Source organism: Bos indicus x Bos taurus, chromosome 8 (assembly GCF_003369695.1).
Source record: "Bos indicus x Bos taurus breed Angus x Brahman F1 hybrid chromosome 8, Bos_hybrid_MaternalHap_v2.0, whole genome shotgun sequence".
Lineage (NCBI taxonomy): Eukaryota > Metazoa > Chordata > Mammalia > Artiodactyla > Bovidae > Bos > Bos indicus x Bos taurus.
In genome coordinates, this window is record NC_040083.1 from 79,001,270 (window position 1) to 79,027,210 (window position 25,941).

A 25,941-nucleotide genomic window follows, 5' to 3' on the forward strand; every position below is an offset into this window, starting at 1 on the left:
ATTTGGTTCGAGTTGGCTGTGATAACTGGAGATTGCATGGCACATGGAGAAGGTAATGGGCTAATGAGTATCAGCCCCTTCCTCAAATTACCTCCCCTAAATCCCCCTTATGCACTGCCAACTGCCTTACAGGAGCAAAGGTTCTACAACGGTAATGAAAAACTGGAGGGAAATTTTAATATTAATGAAAAAAACTGTATACCCAGATGTACCCATTCCTAACATTTTGATATTGCGATGAACATTCCAAACTGTGAACTGAATAAGTGGTAAGGGACTTACATTGTGAAATGTTTGGACTTTTCATGACTTTCTCATTTAGTTGTTTAGTATGTCCTTATGTTTTAGACATTAACATTTGTAATTTACAAATATGCCTGATAATCCAATGTGGCAAGTTTTGAGGCTGAGGTATGAAAGGAGGGTCAGTAGACAATTCTGGTAAGATTAGCAATGAAGAATTGTATCCTCCAAGTCATTTCACTAAATTAGTGCAACAAGTTGCTACTGCTGCTAAGTCGCTTCAGTCATGTCTGACTCTGTGCGACCCCATAGATGGCAGCCCACCAGGCTCCCCCGTCCCTGGGATTCTCCAGGCAAGAACACTGGAGTGGGTTGCCATGTCCTTCTCCAATGCATGAAAGTGAAAAGTGAAAGTGAAGTCACTCAGTCATGTCCGACTCTTAGCGACCCCATGGACTGCAGCCCACCAGGCTCCTCCGTCCACGGGATTCTCCAGGCAAGAATACTGGAGTGGGGTGCCATTGCCTTCTCCCACCAAGAGACACACATAAAAAAACACATCCTTGTATTGAAAACTACTTATCAATAGATTTATACAATGGAATATAGTATTCCATTCTGTGCGGGAAATATTTCAAGTGCAGTAATGACTCTAGCAATATTCAAAACATACAGCTGCAAATTATAGTAGTTTGACACACTAAAGGTACTAATGGGATCTCCAAACAAACACAATAAAGCTTTGGCTTAAAAAAAGTTACATACAATGAAAAGGCTAAGGTAGCAAGTGATACAGCAGCAGAGTTTCACTGATTAGCAAAAGGAAAGTCACCCCAATTGCTGAGAACCCAGTATGTCCAGAATGTAAAGTCATGCCAAATGAAATAGTTTACATGAGATGTAGTAAGAGAAAATTTTAAAGTTCTACAGTATAATAACAGTAAGTCAATGTATTGACATGTCATGTGATATTAAAGACTCACGTGATAAATAGAAAACAAGTTTTCCTGTCCAGACTGAATGATGAAATCAAGAAAACATTTTTTTTGTGTGTGGGACTTCCCTGGTGGTCCAGTGGTTAAAACTGTCTTTCAACACAGGAGACTGAAGTTCAATCCCTGGTCGGGGAACTAAGATCACATATGCCATGGGGCAACTAAGCCTCTGTGCTCTGGAGCCCACCTGCCACAGTTACAGAGAAGCCTGTGAGGCACAACAGAGAGCCCACATGGCACAAAGACCCGATGCAGCCAAATTAATAAACAATTTTTTTTTTTTTTTGGCCACAGAATGCTGCCCAAAGCCAGAAAAAGACAGGATAGCTGATGTTTTACCTTCCTGTCTAGAAACATAAGGTCCACCTTGGAAGAACTTTGTTGGCGTCTGTGCTGAAAATGTTCCAATAGCTGGCTCCATGTGAGGATGTGCTACTGTTGTTTAACAACCCCAGTCTCTCCAAAAAACACCTGACTTTTTAACACAGCATTTTCTTCACAGAGAAGAGTTAGTAAATCAAAAGCTCTGGTGGATGAAATGAAAACGTTCTCTTAAGACATCCAGGAGCTTAGCGGATGAAGAGTTCTCGAGCGTGTGTCAGAGCTGAGTGGTGTACTGCAGGGGTACTTTCACAAACACAGTAGGCCAGATTCTGCTGAGCACTCCGGATGAAGAATGGCTACTGCAACTAGCCAACTTAGCAAACATTTGTTACCATATGAAACAAATCAACCACTACTCTCTGCAAGACCTAGAGAAAGCATTTTGACTTCCAAGTAATAAGATTTTTGGGCTTCCCTGGTGCTCAGTCAGTAAAGAATCCACCTGCAACGTAGACCTGGGTTCGATCCCTGGGTTGTTAAGAGCCCCTGAAGGAGGGTATGGCAGCCCACTCCTGTATTCTTGCCTGGAGAGTCCCCATGGACAAAGGAGCCTGGCAGGCTACAGTCCATGGGGTCACACAGGGTCGGACACAACTGGGCAACTAAGCACACGATTTAAGATTCTTGGGGAAAAAATTCAAATGACAAAAGGATATCAAAAGATGCTCTTATTGCTGCTTTGGACTTGAGAGTGAAAAGGGGTATCAACAAATTTCAAATCTTGCTGACCTAGAGGAAAAAAATTAGAAAATAAAACTGAACAGTATTTTCTCTTTCTTTTCAAATAAATATAAGACTAAATGAGAGGCCCTTTCTCTGAATCATCTGCTTATTCTGAGAACTTGACTGAGGAGGAAGAATTTTTGTGCACTGCAGTGTGACTATAAACTCAAGATGAGACTTACCTGCTCTGTCCCTAAAAAGTGCTAAATTTCTATCAAAGAGTAGTGTCTTGCAAATCATACAAGGGTAATGAACATTTTGCTGCTGGTTTTCAATTTCTTATGTGTATATGGAATTTTCTATTTAACAAGCATCAAGACCAAGGAGGAAATCATCTCATGTTGGTTGAAAATGAAATGTGAATAGTTATTTCAAGTTCAACAAAAGAAAATAAAAACAAGTTTCATATGAAAGAGATAAACCACTATTTTTAGTTTTTAAAACTAGTAACTTTATTGTATAAAACTTTTTCATAAAATATGAAGTAATCAATATACATATATATATATATAATCATTTTTAACTCCTGGACCTTTATTTGGTCCAGGAGTTCATAATGAGGTTCAACTCCTATATCTGAACCTCATTATGCCAGTCAGGGCAAAACAAGTTTTTCAAATTCTGATATAAATTGTTAACAGGCTACATTTTTAATATTACTTTGGCTTATGGTTTTTACTAGCTTTGCTATTTGCACTGTCAATTTTAATGCTTGTAATGAAAACTAGTTAAAATCAATTTACACTGGTACTGGCAAAAAGACAAAGAGACCAATGGAACAAAACTGAAAGTCTAGAAATAAACATATACATCTATGGCCGACTGATTATTGACAAGGGTGCCAAGTCCACTCTATGATGGAAAAAAAAAAAAAAAAGTCTCTTCTATTGCTGGGACAAATGGATTTTCACAGGCAAAAGTATGAAGTGGAATTCCTACTCACACCAGAAACAAAAATGAATCAACAGTCATCACAATGAAACAACAACATGAATATAAGCAGCTAAAACTCTTAGAAGAAAACATAACAGTGATTCTGTATGACACAGAATTTGGCAACAGATTCTCAGTTACAGCAACAGAAGCACAAGAAACAAAAGAAAAAGAAAGATAAATTGAACCTCAATTTTTAAAACTTCTGTCTCAAAGGACATTATCAAGAAAGTTAAAAGATAACATAAAGAATGAGAGAAAATATCTGCAAATTATATATCTGATAAGGGTTTAATATCCAGAATATATACAGAACACCTACAACTCAACAACAACAAAAAAACAGTCCACTGAGCAACTGAACTGAACTGAACCGAAATGATCTGAATGAACATTTTCCCAAAGAAGATATTTGTTGTTGTTGTTCAGTCACTCAGTCATGTCCAACTCTTTGCAAACCCCTGGACTGCAGCGCACCAGGCCTCCCTGTCCTTCACCAACTCCCAGAGTTTACTCAAACTCATGTCCACTGAGTAGGTGATGCCATCCAACCATCTCATCCCCTGTCATCCCTTCTCCTCCTGCCTTCAATCTTTCCCAGCATCAGGGTCTTTTCCAGTGAGTCAGTTCTTCGCATCAGGAGGCCAAATTATTGGAGTTTCAGCTCCAGCATCAGTCCTCCCAAATGAATATTCAGGACTGATTTCCTTTAGAATTGACTAATTTGATCTCCTTGCAGTCCAAGGGACTCTCAAGAGTCTTATCCAACACCACAGTTCGAAAGCATCAATTCTTCAGTGCTCAGCCTTCTTTATGGTCCAACTCTCACATCCGTACATGACTACTAGAAAAACTACAGCTTTGACTATATGGACCTTTGTCAGCAAAGTGATGTCTCTGCTTTTTAGGTTTGTCTAAAAAGCAAACCTGTCTGTCTAGGTTTGTCATAGCTTTTCTTATAAGCATCTTTTTTTTATATACCTGAGTAGTATTCCACTGTATTGTATGTATATATGCACCATAACTTCCTAATCCATTCAACTGTTAGTGCAACGCATAGGTTGCTCCACGTCATGGCTACTGTGAATAATGTGACTGTAACTCCCATTGGCCATTTCTGTCAATGCTCTAATGTTTCTAGAGTCAAGCTGACACCTATGATCAGCTTATACTGAGCATTTCATTTGATCTGGAATCTGGTTTCTCCTTTGACTTATGCTCTGTGTTTGTGTGCTCAGTTGCTCAGTCATGTCTGACTCTTTGCAACCAAGTGGACTATAGTCCATGAGGCTCCTCTGTCCATGGGATTTCCCAGGCAAGGACACAAATTTCATGGCTGCAGTCACTGTCTGCATTGATTTTGGAGCCCAAGAAAATAAAGTCTGTCACTACTTTTATTTTTTCCCTATCTATTTGCCATGAAGTGATAGGACCAGATGCCATGATCTCAGATTTTTGAATGCTGAGTTTTAAGCCAGCTTTTTCACTTTCCTCTTTCACCTTCATCAAGAGGCTCTTTAGTTCCTCTTCACTTTCTGCCATTAGTTATTGCTGCTGCTGCTACTGCTGCTAAGTTGCTTCAGTCGTGTCCGACTCTGTGCAACCCCATAGACGGCAGCCCATCAGGCTTCCCCGTCCCTGGGATTCTCCAGGCAATAACACTGGAGTTGGTTGCCATTTCCTTCTCCAAAGCACGAAAGTAAAAAGTGAAAGTGAAGTCGCTCAGTCGTGTCTGACCTGTAACGACCCCATGGACTGCAGCCCACCAGGCTCCTCCATCCATGGGATCCTCCAGGCAAGAGTTATCAGGGAAATGCAAATCAAAATCACAGTATTACTTCACACACACTATAGGATGGCTATAATAAAGAAAAAAACAGTAAATAAGTATTCTCAAGAATGTGGATAAGTTGAAACCCTCCTAAATCACTCATGCGAATGGAGCAACCACTATGAAAAACATTTGGGCAGGTCCTCAAAAAGCTAAATATAGAATTATCATATGACCCATCAATTCTACTCCTAGGTATATATCCACAAGAATTGAAAACAGAGAATCAGATAATCATATATCAATGTATATGGCAGCATTGTTCACAACACCCAAAGGTAGAAACCTAAGTATCTACCAAAAGATAAATGGACAAATAAAACATGGTATATATACACACTGGAATGGTATTTAGCCATTAAAAGGCATAAAGGTCTAACACACGCTGCAATATGAATGAACCTCAAAAACATTATGCTAAGTGAAATAAGTCAGAAACAATATTGCAAGCTTCATTTATATAAAATATCTGTACATGCAAATTCACAGATATATAAAGTATATTAGGTTACCAGGGGCTGGGGGCAAAAGTGAACAGAGTTACTGCTTAATAGTTACAGATCATGGGGTCACGAAGAGTCAGACAGGACTGAGCAACTGAACTGACCTGATCTGTAACAGAGTGATGACAAATTTTGGAAATAGATAGTAGTGACTGTTGTATAACATCATGAAAGTAATTAATGCTACTGAATTTTAAGCTTAAAAATAGTTAACATGGTAAATTTTATGTTAAACCACAATATCTGACCACATAAAAAGACTTTTTAAATGAGCTTACAATATTTTTTAAACTGCCAAGCCTAGTTTAAATAAATTAAATCCTATTTCAGCTAAAGCCAGCAATTTAACAGAAATTATTATCTTTACCATATGAGTTTTTAAAAATCACAGAAAGGAAACAGATTAACTTCAGAATGGTAAGCTAAGTTTAACTACCTGTTTATTTTTCAAGTAAGATTGGTTAAAGTCTTTTTTATTTGTTTTAAATAAAGAAAAATAAAACTCTTATACAAGCCATATACCACAAGCCAGACTTTAGTAATATATTATAGAGCAAAAATGTGTAAAACCCCTAGGCCTGCTTTGAATAAAGTAAAAAGAAAAAATACCGTGGGAAATTTAGAAAAAGAAGTCTCTTTTCCTATCTGTATTACTAACTCATGTAGGAGTTTATATCATTTGGAGGGATGGAGATTTATACAAAAGAATAGACTAGACAGCCAAAATAAATAGATGCATTAAAAATATCATTCTCTATCAAAAAAGCATTAACAATCATTCCTGGAGTACTGTATCACAAGGCCTAAAATTTGAAGGGCTGCTCTGACTGCTTTGAGCCTCACAGGGCCCCAAATGCCTAAGGAAAGTTCTCCCAGTCTTGCCATAGTCAATGGGAAAGGCTCCTCACCCAGCTAGGTCCACTATCAGTTAAACCAGCTGCATGCCTCTCAGTCCTCAATCTAAAACTAGTTTCAGTTCCCTGCTAGCCCTCAGAATTATTCACACAAACTAATCACATCCTCGCCCAGGAGTGGAGCGTAGTGGTTCACTCTACTCCCAAGCACCATTCCCCTAGGTTGAGAGTATATATGACTAAAAACCTGCTGTCAGTCTCACCTCATCAGGGTCAGGTAGTAGCTATCTTGCCCAGTTTAGGACAGGTGATCCCTCCTTCACCAATGAAGTGAAGGGAGGTGAACAGGAGATAGTCAGACAATTACTGTATCTAAACTTTCTTTTTACACTAATATCACAGCTATAACCTGAGACCCGAAAATTAGTTCATGGATCCTCCAGGGTATAAAAATTGGGAAAGGCTAGTCCAGACTCTTGTAGGCAGTGCTGGTCCAGGCCAGAATAGGTCCAGTGTGGTTCTAGAGCTTGTTAAGTACTAGCAGATGATTCCTGACTACCATGGCCTCCTAACGACAACATTTTTCCAATTTTAAGACAGCAATAAAGATCTAGAGGCAATTTCACAATTAGGCCAGAGGCCTCTTACTCAAAAAGACAATACTTTCCTGAGTTTCTCAGTTGTGTGCAGAACTCAGGTTTTGGAGGTTTGCTCCTTGAGTCTCTTTCTTTAAATGTCTAAACCATTCTGTAAAGCACTTAATACCTGTGGCAAGTTATTGAGTTATTGCCCCTCCTCTCCAAAGTCACCCTTTTTGCCTGTACTGTGAAAACAGATTAATGCACTTAAAATACTAATTTCTTTGCCACCTGGCAAGATATTAAGCTTTGTCAAGAGAGCACTGGAAAGACTCTGCAGGGGTAAAGGATTCTGTTCCTGGTTCCGGCATGCCCACTTGGCTGCAGTAGGCTTGGCTTCTCCAAGACCCACTCCAACAAGTACGGCTTCTCCAGCACCAGTCTCCTGCAGCAAGTGCAGATTCTCCAATAGGAGGTTATGCAATTTTGCAGCAGAATGCCTCTGACAAGTCATCTCCCCAGGAACAGCTTTCCCTGGCACCCAAGAAGGCACATACCCAGCAAATTCTTCTAGTGCCACAACTTAGCTGCTTGAACAACATCTAGACTTCAGTGAGCCATAGGGTTGGTAACTGCTCTTTGTAGTAACTGCTCTTTGTGTCAGCTAGTCCTGTATTGTCTGTTATCTTGACTTCTTACTGATAAATCCCTCACTGTTCCTATCCCTGTTATAGTCAATACTTCTTTTTTTAACTTTTTATTGGAATATAGTTGATTTTCAACGTTGTGTTAGTTTCTGCTGTACAAGAAAGTAAATCAGTTATACATATACCCCCTTTTTTCAGATTCTTTTCCCATATAGGTCATTACAGAGTGTTGAGTAGAGTTCTCTGTGCTATACAGTAGGTCCTTATTAATTATCCATTTTATATATGTGCATGCATACTAAGATGCGTCAGTCATGTCTGACTCTTTGCTACCCTATGGACAATAGCTCACCAGGCTCCTCTGTCCATGGGATGCTCCAGGCAAGAACACTGGAGTGGGTTGCCATGCCCTCCTCCAGGGGATCATCTCAACCCAGGGACCGAACCTGCATCTCTTACGTCTCCTTTATTGGCAGGTGGGTTCTTTATCACTAGCATCACCTGGGAGGCCCATTTTATATGCAATAGTGCATATACGTCAATCTCAATCTCCCAATTAATCCCTCCTCCTCTTTCCCCCCTGGTAACCATAGTTTGTCTTCTACATCTGTGACTCTATTTCTGTTTTATAAATAAGTTCACTTGTACCCTTTTTTAGATTCCACATATAAGCAGTATCATACGATATTTGTCTTGTCTAATTTACTTAGCATGATAATCTCTGGGCTCATCCATGTAGCTCCAAGTGCTATTTCATTCTTTGTTACAGCTGAGTAGTATTCCACTGTATATATGTATATATGTACCACATCTCATTTATCCAGCTCTCTGTTGATGGACATTTAGGTTGCTTCCATGTCCTGGCTATTGCAAACAGAGTTGCACAGAACACTAGGACATATATATCATTTCGGAAGATGGTTTTCTATGGATAGATGCCCAGGAGTGATCATATGATAGTTCTATCTTTACTTTTTTAAGGAACCTCCATACTGTTCTCCATAGTGGTTGTACCAGTGTAAGAAGGTTTCCTTTTCTCCACACCCACTCCAGCATTTATTGTCTGTAGATTTTTTGATGATGGCCATTCTGACTAGTGTGAGGTAATACTTCAATGTAGTTTTGATTTGCAGTTCTCTGATAATTAGTGATGTTAAGCATCTTTTCATGTGCTTTTTGGCCATCTGTTATGTCTTCTTCAGAGAAATGTCTATTTAGATCTTCTGCCCACTTTTTAATTTGAGTTGCTTGTCTTTTGGACACAGAGCTGCATGAGCTATTTGCATATTTCGGAGATTAATCCCTTGTCAGTCACTTCATTTGCAACTAACTTTTCCCATTCTGTGAGCTGTCTTTTCATTTTGTTTATGGTTTCCTTTGCTGCGCAGATGCTCTTATATTTAATTAGGTCCTGTTTATTTTTGTTTTTATTTTTCATTATTCTAGGAAGGATCAGTTTAGTTCAGTAACTCAGTCGTGTCTGACTCTTTGCAACCCTGTGAACTGCAGAACGCCAGGCCTCCCTGTCCATCACCAACTCCCAGAGTCCACCAAAACCCATATCCATTGAGTCAGTGATGCCATTCAACCATCTCATTCTCTGTCGTCCCCTTCTCCTCCTGCCTTCGATCTTTCCCAGCATCAGGGTCTTTTCAAATGAGTCAGCTCTTTGCATCAAGTGGCCAAAGTATTGGAGTTTCAGCTTCAAAATCACTCCTTCCAATGAACACCCAGGACTGATCTCCTTTAGGATGCACTGGTTGGATCTCCTTGCAGTCCAAGGGACTCTCAAGAGTCTTCTCCAACACCACAGTTCAAAAGCATCAACTCTTCAGTGCTCAGCTTTCTTTACAGCCCAATTCTCACATCCATATGAAACTGGAAAAACCATAGCTTTGACTAGATGGACCTTTGTTGACAAAGTAAGGTCTCTGCTTTTTAATATGTTGTCTAGGTTGGTCATAACTTTCCTTCCAAGGAGTAAGCATCTTTTAATTTCATGGCTGCAATCACCATCTGCAGTGATTTCTGGAGCCCAAAAAAATAAAGTCAGTAACTCTTTCCTCCGTTTCCCCATCCATTTCCCATGAAGTGATGGGACCAGATGCCATGATCTTAGTTTTCTGAATGCTGAGCTTTAAGCCAACTTTTTCAGTCTCCTCTTTCACTTTCATCAAGAGACTCTTTAGTTCTTCTTCACTTTCTGGCATAAGGGTGGTGTCATCTGCGTATCTGAGGTTATCAATATTTCTCCCAGCAAACTTGGTTCCAGCTTGTGCTTCCTCCAGCCCAGAGTTTCTCATGATATACTCTGCATATAAGTTAAATAAGCAGGGTGACAATATAGAGCCTTGATGAACTCCTTTTCCTATGTGGAACCAGCCTGTCGTTCCATGTCCAGTTCTAACTCTTGCTCCTTGACCTGCATACAGATTTCTCAGGAGGCAGGTCAGGTGGTCTGGTATTCCCATCTCTTGAAGAATTTTCCACAGTTTGTTGTGACACACACAGTCAAAAGCTTTGGCAAAGTCAATAAAGCAGATGTTTTTCTGGAACTCTCTTGCTTTTTTGATGATCCAGTAGATGTTGGCAATTTGATCTCTCATTGCTCTGCTTTTTCTAAATCCAGCTTGAACATCTGGAAGTTCACGGTTCACATATTGCTGAAGCTCGGCTTGGAGAATTTTGAGCATTACTTTACTAGCGTGTGAGATGAGTGCAGTTGTGCAGTAGTTTGAGCATTCTTTGGCATTGCCTTTCTTTGGGATTGGAATGAAAACTGTGGCCACTGCTGAGTTTTCCAAATTTGCTGGCATCGTGAGTGCACCACTTTCACAGCATCATCTTCCAGGATTTGAAATAACTCAACTGGAATTCCATCACCTCCACTAGCTTGGTTCGTAGTGATGCTTCCTAAGGCCCACCTGACTTCACATTCCAGGATGTCTGGCTCTAGGTGAGTGATCACACCATCGTTATTATCTGGGTCATGAAGATCTTTTTTGTACATTTCTTCTGTGTATTCTTGCCATGTCTTCTTAATATCTTCTGCTTCTGTTAGGGTCACCTGTTCTAAAAGATACAAAATACCTACTATCTGACTCTGATTAGATCAAAAAGGATATTCCTTCAATGAGTGTTTTGCCTGTTTTCCTCTGTCCTGCCTATGTTTTCCTCTAGGAGTTTTACAATGTCTGGCCTTACATTTAGGTCTTTGATCCGTTTCAACTTTATTTTTGTGTATGGTGTTAGAGCTGTCCAGTTTTCCCAGCACCACGTCTCAGCCTTTTGGCTAAGATCAAGTGGTCTATAATTCTTTACTCTTTCCCTATTAAGTTACTACATGCCTTTTATCTCTTGACTGGACCCAGAATGATACATACCAACAATTTTTTAAGCTATTTAGTATGCCACGGTAAATAAATCATGTCTGCTTAAGTCATAACAAGTGGATTCTGTTCTCTACAACTGAGTCTTCACTGTTTCTCTTTTGATAAAGAATTTTTTGCTAAGAGATAGGGGCTCATACAATACTCATGACATCATTGTTTTAATTGGGAAGTGATACTAATTATACATAGACAGGGTTAAGAATGGCTACTGAAGATTATATTTCTAAGTCTGCCAATTATATACTTCAATCGTAATATTAGAGTACTATCTTTCCTGTAAGGCCTAACTACTATTTTAAAAACTTAGTCTACAGTGAGATACCACTTCACACCTACTAGAATGTCAATAATAAAGAACACAGATAATGACGAGTGTTAACAAGGATGTGGAGAAACTAGAACCCTCATACACTGCAGATGAGAATGTAAAACAGTAACAGCTGCTTTGAAAACAATCTAGCAGTTCCTCAAAAAGCCAAACATAAAGTGGCCATCAAGACTCAGTTATTCCATCTTTGCGTACATACAAAAAAATGAAACTACATCCATACAAAAACCTGTACACAAATGTTCATGGCAGCATTATTCACTAAAAAGAAAAGGAAAGGAAACAACCCAATGCCCTGATGGATAAATAAAATGTGGTATATCTGCAGAATGTAACATTATTCAGTGACAAAAAGAAACAAAGTACTTCTATGTGCTACCTGGATGAATCTTGAAAATATTTATGTTAAGTGGAAGAAGCCAGTCAAGAAAGATCACATAATTACATAATTCAATTTGTATGAAGTATTTAGGAAAGGTAAATCTTTAGAGACAGAAAGTAGATTAGTGGTTACCAAGAACTACGAGAAATGGAGAGAGGTATGTAGGAAATGACTAAAACGGTGTGGGAGCTTTTTTGGGGAGTAATGAAAATGTTCTAAAATTGATGGTGGTAATGGTTGCACAACTCTGTGAATGTTTTAAAATCTACTGAATTGCGTACTTTAACTGGTAAAATTGTATGGTAAGTGAGTTATATCTCAACAAAACTTATATTAATAAAATAACAATTAATAATTAATAAAATTAATTATAATAAAAATAATTAATAAAAACTTAATCCCTGCAGGTACTTACATAATTCAACCATTCCTAAATTAGGGTTAGGGATTTACACTCTCTATACCTCAGTGCCTGCTTCCCATGATGGAATACGATATCCTTTACACTAAAGCAAAACTATAGACCCAGCTGGCTCTAGGACAGATGTATTCTGAGTATACCCTAAAGAAGTCTGGGGGAGAGGTGGGAAGCCTCACAATGCTGTCACATAAAAATCCACAGTATATACCTCCCTAAATTGGAGCAAGTGTCTGCACAAGTTGATTTTTATATATTTACACGTGGCTTACACTAAAATTAAATGTGGGAATCTGGCCTCAGCAGAAAATCATACAAGCAAGATAAACTTGCTCAAGATAGCCCACATAGAAAGAAAAGCAAATAAGTTTGCATTATGATAGCTCAATAAATGCACACAAAGGTTTCAGATCAGATCAGTCCCTCAGTCATGTCCGACTTTTGGCGACCCCATGAATCGCAGCACGCCAGGCCTCCCTGTCCATTGCCACCTCCCGGGGTTCACTCAGACTCACGTCCATAGAGTCAGTGATGCCATCCAGCCATCTCATCCTCTGTCGTCCCCTTCTCCTCTTGCCCCCAATCCCTCCCAGCATCAGGGTCTTTTCCAATGAGTCAACTCTTCGCATGAGGTGGCCAAAGTACTGGAGTTTCAGCTTTAGCATCATTCCTTCCAAAGAAATCCCAGGGCTGATCTCCTTCAGAATGGACTGGTTGGATCTCCTTGCAGTCTTAGATCTTCTGAATTTTTGAGATTTTCCTGATCTTTTGTTCTGAGCTAGAACTAGTTCCAGAGCCTAAAGAATCTAAAACCTGAAGCCCTCAGTTGCCACTGGCTTAAGCCTGGAATCAAGCCAAGTCAGCCAACCAAGTGCACATCAGCCAAGTCAATAAGCATGTGCACACACACTTGAGAAGTTCATACACGTACACTGTCCTCATTTTCATTCCACAAACACGCCACAAAAGAAATTCTGACACACAGCAACGTAAGCCTGTACATTCTAATTATATAAATACTTCAATACACATGGTTTTAAATTTATTTCAAGTCAAACTGCTAAAAAAAGAAAAATGCCAAGAACCATATACTGTTCACACTTCAAAGCCCCATATAAATCTTTTAAAAAACAATCTGAGGAAATATGATCCCTTTGACTTCCCTTGCTTAAACAACTTGGTCCAGTTCCCATTCAACCAGAACAACTTCATTATTTTACTCTCCTGTTTACCAAAGGGTCTCCCCACAAGATATCATTAGACAAAAAGTTTCCACTATTTAAAACATTTTAGAATTAAAAAAAAACACGAGAACCACTGCTCTAATTAACAGTGATAACCTTTGCTGTTAAATACCAGATAGTTGTTCTTGTTGAAAAGGTTGTGGGCAACAGGAAAGGACTACAGTTAAAGAAGATCTGGGTAGCTGGTTCTACTATAGGGAATGCAAAAACAAGTATGCTGCAAATGCATTATCTTTTTTCAGCACTGTTTCATCATCTCAAAGGAAAAAATCACTTTCAAGAACTTAAGTGAACTACTACTGTTCTCCCACACCAGTTATGTCAATGTGATGGAAAATTGCAAATCATGATTATTTAATAAGATCACCAAAAATATGATTATACCCCTTTCCCTTATTAAAGGAAAAAGAAACTTTAAAGGAAGAAGGTAAATACTATCTGCTGTTTAAAGGATAGAAAAGTAATATGCTCAGCATTAGAAAGATAGAGATTACTATCATTTAAATTAAATGACAAACATATACACTGGACATGGCCTGTGTATGTTCAGTTCAGTCGCTCAGTTGTGTCTTGACTCTCTGCAACCTCATGGACTACAGCACACCAAGCTTCCTTGTCCATCAGCAACTCCCTGAGCTTGCTCAAACTCATGTCCATCTGTGTATGTTAACCTACTCTAAATAACAATATTAAGGTATACATTTTCATTTGGTTACCTTAAACATATGACATTTGATGATTACCTTGTGGATAACAGTAAACCTATAAAAAGGTTACACCTTTTACCTTTCTTCATTATGCATCCTCTTTAAAAACACAAGATTTTGGATGTTTCACACACTACTCCACAAAAGATGCTCTGACACTTACAAAGGTCTAATTTGTTCTGCTATATGATGTTTTAATTATAACACAAATAATAGGGTGTTATTGTTGGAAGAACAGAATCCCACTACACTTCAATTAAATAGTTTACTTAATATTTAAAATAACTCTTCCCTCAATACTGATTCCAACTGATTAGTTTTAGACTTAAACAAGTGCCAAAATTCCTAAGTCCATATAGGTGATGAATGAGATTAAAATTCTTACCTTGAAACACACATTTTCCTTGCCTCTAACCTATAACTCTAACCCATTAAAATGGTTTAAGTTTTGTTTGTTTCTTCTTGTTTGGTTGCTTAAGGAAAGTACCACAGCCCTAAGTCATCTCCCATTAACATCAAAATAGGAATCAAAATACACAGGACAGGAAGGACTCAAAAAGCTATAAGGCATCAGAAACAAACAGTAAAATGACAGAAGTTCCTCCTTATAAACAATTACTTTAAATGTAAATGAATTAAACTCTCCATTCAAAAGGCAGAAATTAGTAAAAATGGATTCTAAAAACATGATCCAGGAATCTCCCTGGAGGTCTTATTGTTAAGACTCTGCACTCCCACTGCAGGTGGTACAGGTAGGATCGCTGGTCAGGGAACTAAGATCCCACGTGACATGTGGTGCAGCCAAAAAATTTAAAAAATAAATAAAAATTAAAAGTAAAACATGATCCAACTATATGTCCTCTACAAGAGACTTACTTTAGCTACAAAGGAAAAAATAGGTGGAAAGTAAAAGGATGGAAAAACATATGCCACGCAAACAGTAACTAAATCAATCAATTCAGTCACTCAGTCATGTCAGACTCTTTGCGACCCCATGAACCGCAGCACGCCAGGCCTCCCTGTCCATCACCAACTCCCGGAGTTTACTCAAACTCATCTCCATTGAGTCCGTGATGCCATCCAACCATCTCATCCTCTGTTGTCCCCTTCTCCTCCTGCCCTCAATCTTTCCCAGCATCAGGGTCTTTTCAAATGAGTCAGCTCTTTGCATCAGGTGGCCAAAGTATTGGAGTTTCAGCTTCAACATCAGTCCTTCCAATGAACACCCAGGACTGATCTCCTTGCAGTCCAAGGGACTCTCAAGAGTCTTCTCCAACACCACAGTTCAAAGCATCAGTTCTTCAGCGCTCAGCTTTCTTTATAGTCCAACTCTCACATCCATACATGATTACTAGAAAAACCATAGCCTTGACTAGACAGATCTTTGTTGACAAAGTAATGTCTCTGCTTTTTAATATGTTGTCTAGGTTGGTCATAACTTCCCTTCCAAGGAGTAAGCGTCTTTTAATTTCATGGCTGCAATCACCATCTGCAGTGATTTTGGAGCCCAGAAAAATAAAGTCAGCCACTATTTCCACTGTTTCCCCATCCATTTGCCATGACGTGATGGGACCACATGCCATGATCTTCATTTTCTGAATGTTGAGTTTTAAGCCAACTTTGTCACTCTCCTCTTTCACTTTCATCAAGAGGCTCTTTAGTTCTTCTTCACTTTCTGGCATAAGGGTGGTGTCATCTGCATACCTGAGGTTATTGATATTCCTCCCGGCAATCTTGATTCCAGCTTGTGCTTCTTCCAGCCCAGCGTTTCTCATGATGTACTCTGCATATAAGTTAAATAAGCAGGGTGACAATATAGAGCCTTGATGAACTCCTTTTCCTATTTGGAACCAGTCTGTTGTTCCATGTCCAGTTCTAACTGTTGCTTCCTGACCTGCATACAGATTTCTCAAGAGTCAGCTCAGGTGGTCTGGTATTCCCATCTCTTGAAGAATTTTCCAGTTTATTGTGATCCACACAGTCAAAGGCTTTGGCATAGTCAATAAAGCAGAAATAGATGTTTTTCTGGAACTCTCTTGCTTTTTCCATGATCCAGCAGATGTTGGCAATTTGGTCTCTGGTTCCTCTGCCTTTTCTAAAACCAGCTTGAACATCTGGAAGTTCACGGTTCACATATTGCTGAAGCCTGGCTCGGAGAATTTTAAGCATCACTTTACTAGCGTGTGAGATGAGTGCAATTGTGCAGTAGTTTGAGCATTGTTTGGCATTGCCTTTCATTGGGATTGGAATGAAAACTGGTAACTAAAAGGGAGGCTCTACTAATACCAATAGTAACTAAAAGGATGGCTCTACTAATATGAAACAAACTAGACTTTAAATCAAAAAAGGTTACAAGAGACAAAGAAGAACACTATATATTAAGAAAAGGAACAAAAGAGCAAGAAGATATAACAATTATAAACACTCTTGCACCTAATAACAGACCACCAAAACAAATGAAGCAAAAACTCACAGAATTATCTATAATAGTTGGCAGTTTCAATACCCTACTCTCAATAATGGATAGAACAACCAGACAGAAGATAAGAAAACAGAGGACTTGAAAAACACAATAAACATAGACAACTAGACATAACAGACATATATAGAACATTCTACCTAACAACAGATAAATTCTTCTCAAGTGCAAACAAAACATTCTCCAAATACACCATATGCTGCTAAGTCGCTTCAGTCGTGTCCGACTCTGTGCGACCCCATAGACAGCAGCCCACCAGGCTCCCCTGTCCCTGGGATTCTCCAGGCAAGAACACTGGAGTGGGTTGCCATTTCCTTCTCCAATGCATGAAAGTGAAAAGTGAAAGTGAAGTCGCTCAGTCGTGTCCGACTCTCAGCGACCCCATGGACTGCGGCGCACCAGGCTCCTCCGTCCATGGGATTTTGCAGGCAAGAGTGCTGGAGTGGGGTGCCATTGCCTTCTCCGAATACACCATATATCAGGCCACAAATTAAGTCTCAATAGATTTTAAAAGACAGATAATTGTACAAAGTATTTCTTCCAACTACAACAGAATGAGTTTAGAAATCAGTAAGAGAAGAAAAACTAGAAAATTCACAAATTTGTGGAAATTAAACAACACATTCTTTTTTTTAATATTTACTCATTTATTTGGCTGTGTTAGGTCTTAGTTGCAGCAGGTGTGGTATGCAGGCTCGGCAGTTTTGGCACACAGGCATGTGAGATCTTAGTTCCCCCACCAGGGATAGAACCCACATCCCCTGCACTGGAAGGCGGATTCCCAACCACTAGACCACCAGGGAAGTCCCAAGAATACACTCTTAAACAACCAAAGGGTCAAAGTAGAAATCACAAGGGAAACTAGAAATATTTAAGAAACAAATGAAAACAAAAAACATAACATATCAAAATTTATTAGATACAGCGAAGGAGTGCTAAGGGGGAAATTTATAAAATTATAAAAAATAAGAAAGACTTCAGATCAACAACTTAAGTTTATAATTTAAGGAACTAGAAAAAGCAGAAATCCAAAACCAGCAGAAAAAAAGAAAAGAATAAACATGAGGGCACAGATAAATGAAATAGTGAACAGAGGAAAATCAACGAAAACAAAAGTTGATCTTCAAAAGATTAACGAAATTCACAAAACTTTAGCAAGATTAATTAAGAAAAAAGGAGCCAGTTACTAATCACAAAGTGGAAACATTACTGATCCTACAGAAATAAAAAGGATTTAATGAGAGTACTATGACCAACTGTGCACCAATAAAGTGGATAACCTAGGTAAAATCAACAAATTTCTAGAAACCAACTGAGTCACAAAGAAAGAGAAAATTTGAATAGGCACATAAGTATTAAGGAGATTGAATTAGTAATCAAAAACCTCCCAACAAAGAAAAGCCCCTGATGGCTTCACTAGTGAACTGTACCAAACATTTAAAGCACATCAATGCTTCTCAAATCCTTCCCAAAAAGCTGAAGTGGAGGGTATACTTTCTAACTCATTCTATGAGGCTAGTATCACCCTGATAACACAGCCACAAAAAGACATTACAACAAAACTACAGACCAATATTCCTATTGAACACTGATTCAAAAATCCCCAACAAAACACCAGCAAACTGAATTAAGCAGCAAAAATGCAAATCAAAGTCATAATGACATATCATCTCACACCCATTAGGATAGCTACTATGCAAAAAAGCAAAAAATTCACCCACAGAAAGTAAGTGTTGATAAGGATGTAAACAAATTTGAACCTCTGTACAATGTCGGTGTTGCTGTGAATGTAAAATGATGCAGCTGCTATGGAAACAGCATGGTCAGTCCTCAAAAAATTTTAAAATTTAAAATTACCATATGAGCCAACAATTCCACTTCTGAGTATGTACCTAAAAGAACTAAAAGCAGAGTCTCAAAGAAATATTTGCACACCCAAATACACAGCAGCAGCATTTTTCACAATAGACAAAAGGTAGAAGCAACCCAAGGATCCACTGATGAACAAATAAAATATGGTATATACATATAGTAGAATGTTAGTGCTGAAAACAAAGGAAATTCTGACAGTTTAGCTGAATTTTGAAGACACAATGCTAAAAGAAATAAGCCAATCACAAAAGAGAAAATATAGTATGATTCCACTCATATAAGGTACACAGAGTAGTAAAATTCATAGAGAGAAAAAGCAGAATGCTGGCTGCCAGGGGAAGGTGGGAGGGGAGGAAATGGGCAGTTTATAACTTAATGGATCCAATTAAGTTTTGCATGATGAAAAGTTCTAGAAATGGATGGTGGTAATAGACGTACAACAGTGTGAATGTACTTAATGCCACAGAACTGTATACTTAATATGGTAAAAGTGCTAAACTTTATATGTACTTTACCATAGTTTTTAAAAATAAATTTTTAAATCAAAATATGGACCAAACATATGAATGAGTCAATAATGTTAAAAATTGGAAAAAATAAATTTCAAATGTAAACACAAAATCAAAACTGATGAGATGAAATTAACAGATGAAAGAGATATTCTCAAGGCAAAGAAAAAAAATCCCAGAAGTCTAGAGTTGTAGCAAGCTTCAAAGATCTTGTGAAATTCAAATCTTTTCACTCTGTAAATTAGGAGAGAAGCTCTTCAGGGAGGTTAGCTATCTTACATTCACCATCGGTCAGTTCTGCCTACATGCAACAAGAAGCTGTTAATTAATAAATCCCTAGAGTTTTTGGCAAAATAGTATTCAAACTCTATCATATGTAGGTAGTGTTCCTATTATTATTATTCTACCATAAATATTTCATTGACATTATTATTATTCCCAATGTAATCTATACCCTTATAATGATAACTGTAAATCATTCTCCCCATAGAGAAGATGAGAGGCAAAGACAGCAAGTACCTCTCATCTCCTTAGGACTGTTCATCCTCAGCATGAATTAAATGAGAAATGAAAGGAGATTAAGAAGGAAGCTAAGTGGTCTCTTTTTTCCCCGCTTATGAACTAGATGTCAAGCCAGCTTTCCATACTGTGCCCTCACTATATTTGTCTAATAAGTAAAACCAAAAAAAAATTAGATTTGAATATTTATGTGGAAATGTAGTACCAAATCTTTGTTTTTAGACAATGTAACTTCAGAACACTAATAATATAGTCCCTTTGTATCAGCGCTTGACTAAAATGCTAAGAAACCTTTCAACTTTCTGTGAATAACCTTTCAGTTCAGTTCAGTTCAGTTGCTCAGTTATGTCTGACTCTTTGCGACCCCATGAATTGCAGCACACCAGGCCTCCTGTCCATCACCCACTCCCGGAGTTCACCCAAACTCATGTGCATTGAGTTGATGATGCCATCCAGCCATTTCATCTTCTGTCGTCCCCTTCTCCTCTTGCCCCCAGTCCTTCCCAGCATCAGGGTCTTTTCCAATGAGTCAACTCTTCACGTGAGATGGCCAAAGTATTGGAGTTTCAGCCTCAGCATCAGTCCTTCCAATGAACACCCAGGACTGATCTCCTTTAGGATGGACTGGTTGGATCTCCTTGCAGTCCAGGGGACTCTCAGGAGTCTTCTCCAACACCACAGTTCAAAAGCATCAATTCTTCAGCCCTCAGCTTTCTTTATAGTCCAACTCTCACATCCATACATGATTACTAGAAAAACCATAGCTTTGACTAGTTGGACCTTTGTTGGCTAAGTAATGTCTCTGCTTTTTAATATGCTGTCTAGGTTGGTCATAACTTCCCTCCCAAGGAGTAAGCATCTTTTAATTTCATGGCTGCAGTCACCATCTGCAGTGATTTTGGAGCCCAGAAAAATAAAGTCAGCCACTGTTTCCACTGTTTCCCCATCTATTTGCCATGAAGTGATGGGACTGGATGCCACGATCTTAGTTTTCTGAATGTTGAGCTTTAAGCCAACTTTTTCACTCTCCTCTTTCACTTTCATCAAGAGGCTCTTTAGTTCTTCTTCACTTTCTGCCATAAGGGTGGTGTCATCTGCATATCTGAGGTTATTGAGAGCTTAAGCTAGCATTTTTCATTATACCATCTTTACTTAAAAGAATGTCTTAGGTATTTTGGCAGAGGTTTGCTCAGAAATGAAGGAAGTCTTCTTGTCACTTTAGGAAACAAATGGCAACCTTATTTTTGCCAATGATAAAATTTGAACTTTCAAGCAAAAATCAGATTTCTGGAAAACTCATATCCATCACCATGTCACAACAGGGACGGTTTCCCAATAACTTATTTCTGTTGGAATGGGTGATATTAACAAATGTGATATTTTAATAGCTTATAATGAAAAGTAACTTACTGAACCAATATTGACAAGTGACCAAGGCATGATGTTATACAGTCAGACATAGGCATACGATCCACTCTATGGTCAAACCAACGGATTTTAACATAACATTATTAAAAAGTCCACTGATATGATTTCAGATTCCAGACTGCAAATGTCAGGGAGGAGGAAAACTTTCCTTTACTCTCCTAGGTTCTTCTGGCTGGTCTAAAAATTAAACTGGCATGAGACAGATTAACAAGAGAAAATCAAATTTAATGTCATATGTATGGGAATTCCATACATAAGATGGGCCAGACACCCTACATACACGAGAGATTCAAAGATAGAAAGGTAAAATGTGGTGTAAATGTCACTTTGAACTACAGGATGGGACAGGGATCTGGGGCTTAGAAGAACAGGAGGATCATTCACAGGACAATAAGCAGCAGAGCAGATGTTTCACAATGCAGCCACTAGGATAAAATTTATCTCTGGTAATAACTTTTTTTCTGAGAAAAATCCCCAATTTAAATTCTTCTAGGTGGTTAAAAAGGGGCAGTAGTTTCTCTCAAACCCACAGGGTCTCATCTGCTCAAAATAATCAATCATGCAAAAGTGGCAAATTTCAAGAAGGTTCATTTCAAACTCCTACATAATTTACTAAAAACTGTTATATGCTGAGTCTTGATGTAGTTAACAACCAAATATAGGGCTTTCCACGTGGCTCAGTGGTAAAAAATCCACCGGACAATGCAGGAGACACAGGAGTCGCTGGTTCCGCCGGTTCAGTCCCTGGGTCAGGAAGATCCCCTGCAAGAAGAAATGGCAACCCAGTCTTGCCTAGGCAATCCCATGGACTGAGCAGCCTGGAGGGCTACAGTTTGGGGGTTGCAAAGAGCTGGACACAACTGAGTGACTGAGCGCGTGCATTCGCGCACACACACACACACCAATAAAATATATCCATAATTCCTTGGAGGCTATCAAAATATCCCTCCCTTTTTCAACCATTAACTGTGTGAGGCTGGATTTCTCTCTGTATATATACTTCAACCCAAACAACATACTGCAATAGACTGAATGTAAAAGCAAATATGAGAATCCTGCTATTTCTATTAAACCAGACATTAGAGATTTACAAAAATCTAAAATGCCAGTCTTCTCACTCCTTCGTTCTTAAAAAACAGTCATCTTTTACTAAAAGAAAAAAAAGTTTATATTAACATGTTATGGGTTTATACTGCTCATTTTAAGTGAATTAATAAAAAGTTGTATCTCTGCTTTAATTTATAACATAATACAGACAGCTATAACCCACAAAAGCTCTCTGTGTGCTCAATAATTTTTTAAGAATATAAAAGAGTCCTGAGACAAAACATTTGAAAACACCTGATTTAAAGAACAGAGTATTAATATCAGATCCCTGCAAAACAAAAAGAACAAGAAGTACTTTTTCTTTATTTTTTTTTAGTTTTCCTAAAAGACATTACATGAAAACTGAAAAGGGACACAATGGCAAATCAGAATTATTTGATTCCTTCTATGTAACATCAATAAGAATTTTAAAAAAGAAAAGAATGCTTAGATCAAAGTGATTTTGTATATCCTGGAAACATAATGCAATATCTTGATTAGATAAACACATAAATATATCCATTTGATAAATAATATTTTTGATAGCTGCAAATGACAGCCAAAGAAACGCGCAGTCACAAACTCAAAAACAGATGATTAAAATAGCAGCCGCCACCACCGTGAGGGAGACAATCCAAGGTCCTGTCAGAAGGGACAAACGGGTACTTCAGCCACTCTCCAGCAGCATCTCAGGACACCCAGCTCAGGGTCTAGCTGTTCTATTTTAAACTAAATTACATGCTTCCAAGACAGGACAGTAACACTAAGCTCTCAGCCCCAAAAGAGCAAATGGGTCTTAGTGGGATTAACCTGAAGTAACAGGACTCAATCAGCCCAAAGCCCCTTTTCAGCTACAACATCCCCTGTGCTGAGGAAACACAGAAGCAATAATAATATTTATTGAGCATTTTCTATGTGCCAGGCACTGTGGGCTAAGCACTTAACATTCAAGACCATCTTAAGAGTTTACACCATAATTATCCCCATTTTTGGAGTTGAGAAAACTGAAACACAAAGAAGATAAATAACTTGCCCAAAGCAAAGCCAGGATTTAAATCCAGCCTGTCTGACTCTGAGGCCCAGCCCTTTAGCCACTACACTACAGTACACACAGGCAAGTAACCAACAATAATACATAAAGTTGAAAGTCAATGTCCACTGTAGACCATTTCTGTTGTTCATACTGCCTAAGAGAAGCTTCCAATTTGCAGAGAGTCCTCTGACAGGTTCATCCATTACTCTACAGCTGCTGTTCAACTTCCAAGTACCAGAGGGGCTCAGGCAAGAAGAGTAGATTTTGGAAGGTAAAACTGTGGAGGACATTTTTCTTTAGCCCAAAATATAGAATACAGAATAGAATAGAATAGAAGTTAGATAATTTCACAAGCCTTGGACCTCTTTGCCTTCTGCAATTGAAGATAAAAACCATTATTATTTAAGAATCTAACTAGACTATTCCAAAGAGAATAATGCCTCAATTCAAATCAACTGATAGAGCTTTATAAAAACTGCTTTTACAAAAGTTCAAATTACACTACATCTAAATGTTTTGCAATGCGGCTAATTACAAGGGTAGCTCTAGGTCTACGCCTTTCATTTCAGTGTTCAGAGTGAGAATGAAGTTCCAAATATGTGTTGAAGCAACTTAAGGCAGAGTTTTGAGGTCATTAAAAATGAACCTGGGGGGGGAGGGGGCAAAAAAAAAAAAAAATGAACCTAGAACTTCACTGTAGAAATTAAATCAAGCAAAGTGGAATAAGTCATGTTACAAACCAGCCCTAAGGATAAGGAATAAGGAGTGAATAAACACTAACTATCTCACAGTAATTACAGAAGAAAATACTCAGATATTTCAGAGTTTTTGTTCAGTGTTAACATTTGGCACACGTTTTAAAATATGTACCATACAAAGTGCCTTAAATAAACTATTATTTTTTTGGCCTACTGAACTGAAAACATTCCACAATATAATTACAAAAATAACTTTCTGGTTTTCTCAGGGATTAAAAAAAAAAAAAAAGAATTTCTAAAACAAATTCAGAGGATAACAAAGAAAGAGATAACTCGATTTACATAAAGATTCCAAGAAAGACATAAATGGTAAGTGAAAATGAGTGATCCAGCAGACTGTTAAAAGTCCTTTCTACCCACAAACTGTACGAACTGCATCACAGACACTGCTACAAACGTACATCATAAACACTGTTACAATTTTGAATACCTGAAAGTAAGCAGAAAAAACAAACCCACGCAGAATTAACATTGCCACAGAAAATTTCTACTGAGTCTTAAAACATATTAAGTCATCAGCAGTGCTAGACCTGCAGGCACTTGAGGAAGCTATCTTAAAAAACAGAAACAAGCTTTATGTTATCAACATTCACAACGATGTGTAAAACTCTATTCCAAGATGGATAAATGCCCAGGAAAGGAAACCGACGGACTCAAACCTCCACTGGTACATTAAGAGACTTAAAGGCGAAGGAGGGTAACTACCGTGGAGCCCCGAGCAAGCCTTTGCGTGGGGTTGCAGGTGCCCCTGCACACTCGCATGAAAAACCCGCAACTCAGGAAGCAAGGCTGGAGGGAAACTCTGCACTGTCATCTAGGGCGATCTCCTTCATGTCCAAATCAAACACACAAGGCGACAAGTTGTAAGCAGAGAACACACTTCGGGTCAAGTCAACCATAGAAAGGAAGCAAGCTCGGCCATCGCCGTCGTCACACCACCACCCACCTTGAAGCCGGGTGCACTTAGGGGCTGAGAGCTGGGTAGGTGCGGAGGCAAGGCGCGCGCCCGGCCCCTGCCCACCGCCCCTCCGCACAGCTCAGCTCCGCGCTGCACCGCGGTCACCGCCGACAGAAAGGAAGAGCAGGGCAGGGGGCCGCCTCTGCTCGGAGACCTAACCGGGTACCCTCCGCGAGGGCTGGAGAGGGGACGACCGAGTGACCATGGGTGGGGGCGGGGTGGGGCGTTTTCCAGAAATCAGCCAAAGCCCCCACCCATCAGGGATTCCCTTCAAGACCTGGTCCACCCCAGAAAGACACGGGTTACACAACCTGTCAGGTAAGGGACCCAGAGGTAGCAGGGCGCAAACCGAGGAGGGCCGGGGGTCGCTCCTTCCTTGCTTCTCCCGCCCCCAAGACACAGCGGCCGGGGACAGCGAAGTGGTGGCTGCCTGGAGGATTAGCCGCGGCCGAGAGGCTGCCGGCCAGGACGCGCGGACGGCGGCGGCTGCGGGGCGCTCACCGGCTCTGGATGGGGCGCTGGCAGGAGCTAGGCAGAGCCGCAGCACCCGGCTCGGCGTCGGCAGCGCGAGCTGCTGCTCTCCCGACACACCGCGGATACCTCGCCGCCCGCCGCCGGGTGTTTTCATACAAACCCCGGTGGCAGGCTAGGAGGAGGAGGAGGTGGAGGAGGTGGAGGTGGTGGTGGCGGCGGCGGCGGCGGCGGCGGCGGCGGCGGCGGCGGCGGAACCTGCCCGCATCCCAGGCAACGTCAGCGCGGCGCCCCGCCCACCGCACTCCTCAGCCCGCCGGCTCGCGCGCGCCGGGCGGGAGGGAGGGCGGGGCGCGCGTGCGCGCGGGCAGGGTAAGCGCGCTCCGCGGAGAGGGCGGGGTGAGCGCGGGCGGGAGCAGCGACGGGGAGCGCGTTGGGGAGCGCGCGTGAGAACGGAGGGAGCGCGCGCAGGGGGGAGGACTAAGGGAGCACGCGCAGGGGGAGGGCGGGGAGCGCGCGCAGGGGGAGGGAGGGGAGCGCGCGCCGTTGTTTGGGGGCGGGGGAGAACCGGGCGGGATTTTGGAGCGGGTGCTGTTCGGGACGCCGGCTGTTGTACCCTGCAGCTGCTGCCCTACCCAGCCAAATGGGTCTCCGGGCGGCTCCCCA

The 25,941-nt window shown here is 40.1% G+C and overlaps 1 protein-coding gene across 4 annotated transcripts in view; it reads right to left on the reverse strand.

Annotated features, from left to right (window-relative positions):
• AGTPBP1 (ATP/GTP binding protein 1) overlaps window positions 1–25,551 on the reverse strand; it is a 193,360-nt gene extending 167,809 nt beyond the window's left edge. The window contains exon 1 of one of the 4 annotated variants that reach the window (XM_027550143.1): window positions 25,306–25,551. The gene's annotated coding sequence lies outside the window, so the exon portion shown is untranslated. Of the gene's footprint in view, window positions 1–25,115 lie in introns of all 4 variants that reach the window. The other 3 variants (XM_027550146.1, XM_027550145.1, XM_027550144.1) reach the window with 3 other exon arrangements.
• Window positions 25,552–25,941: the final 390 nt, after the last annotated feature.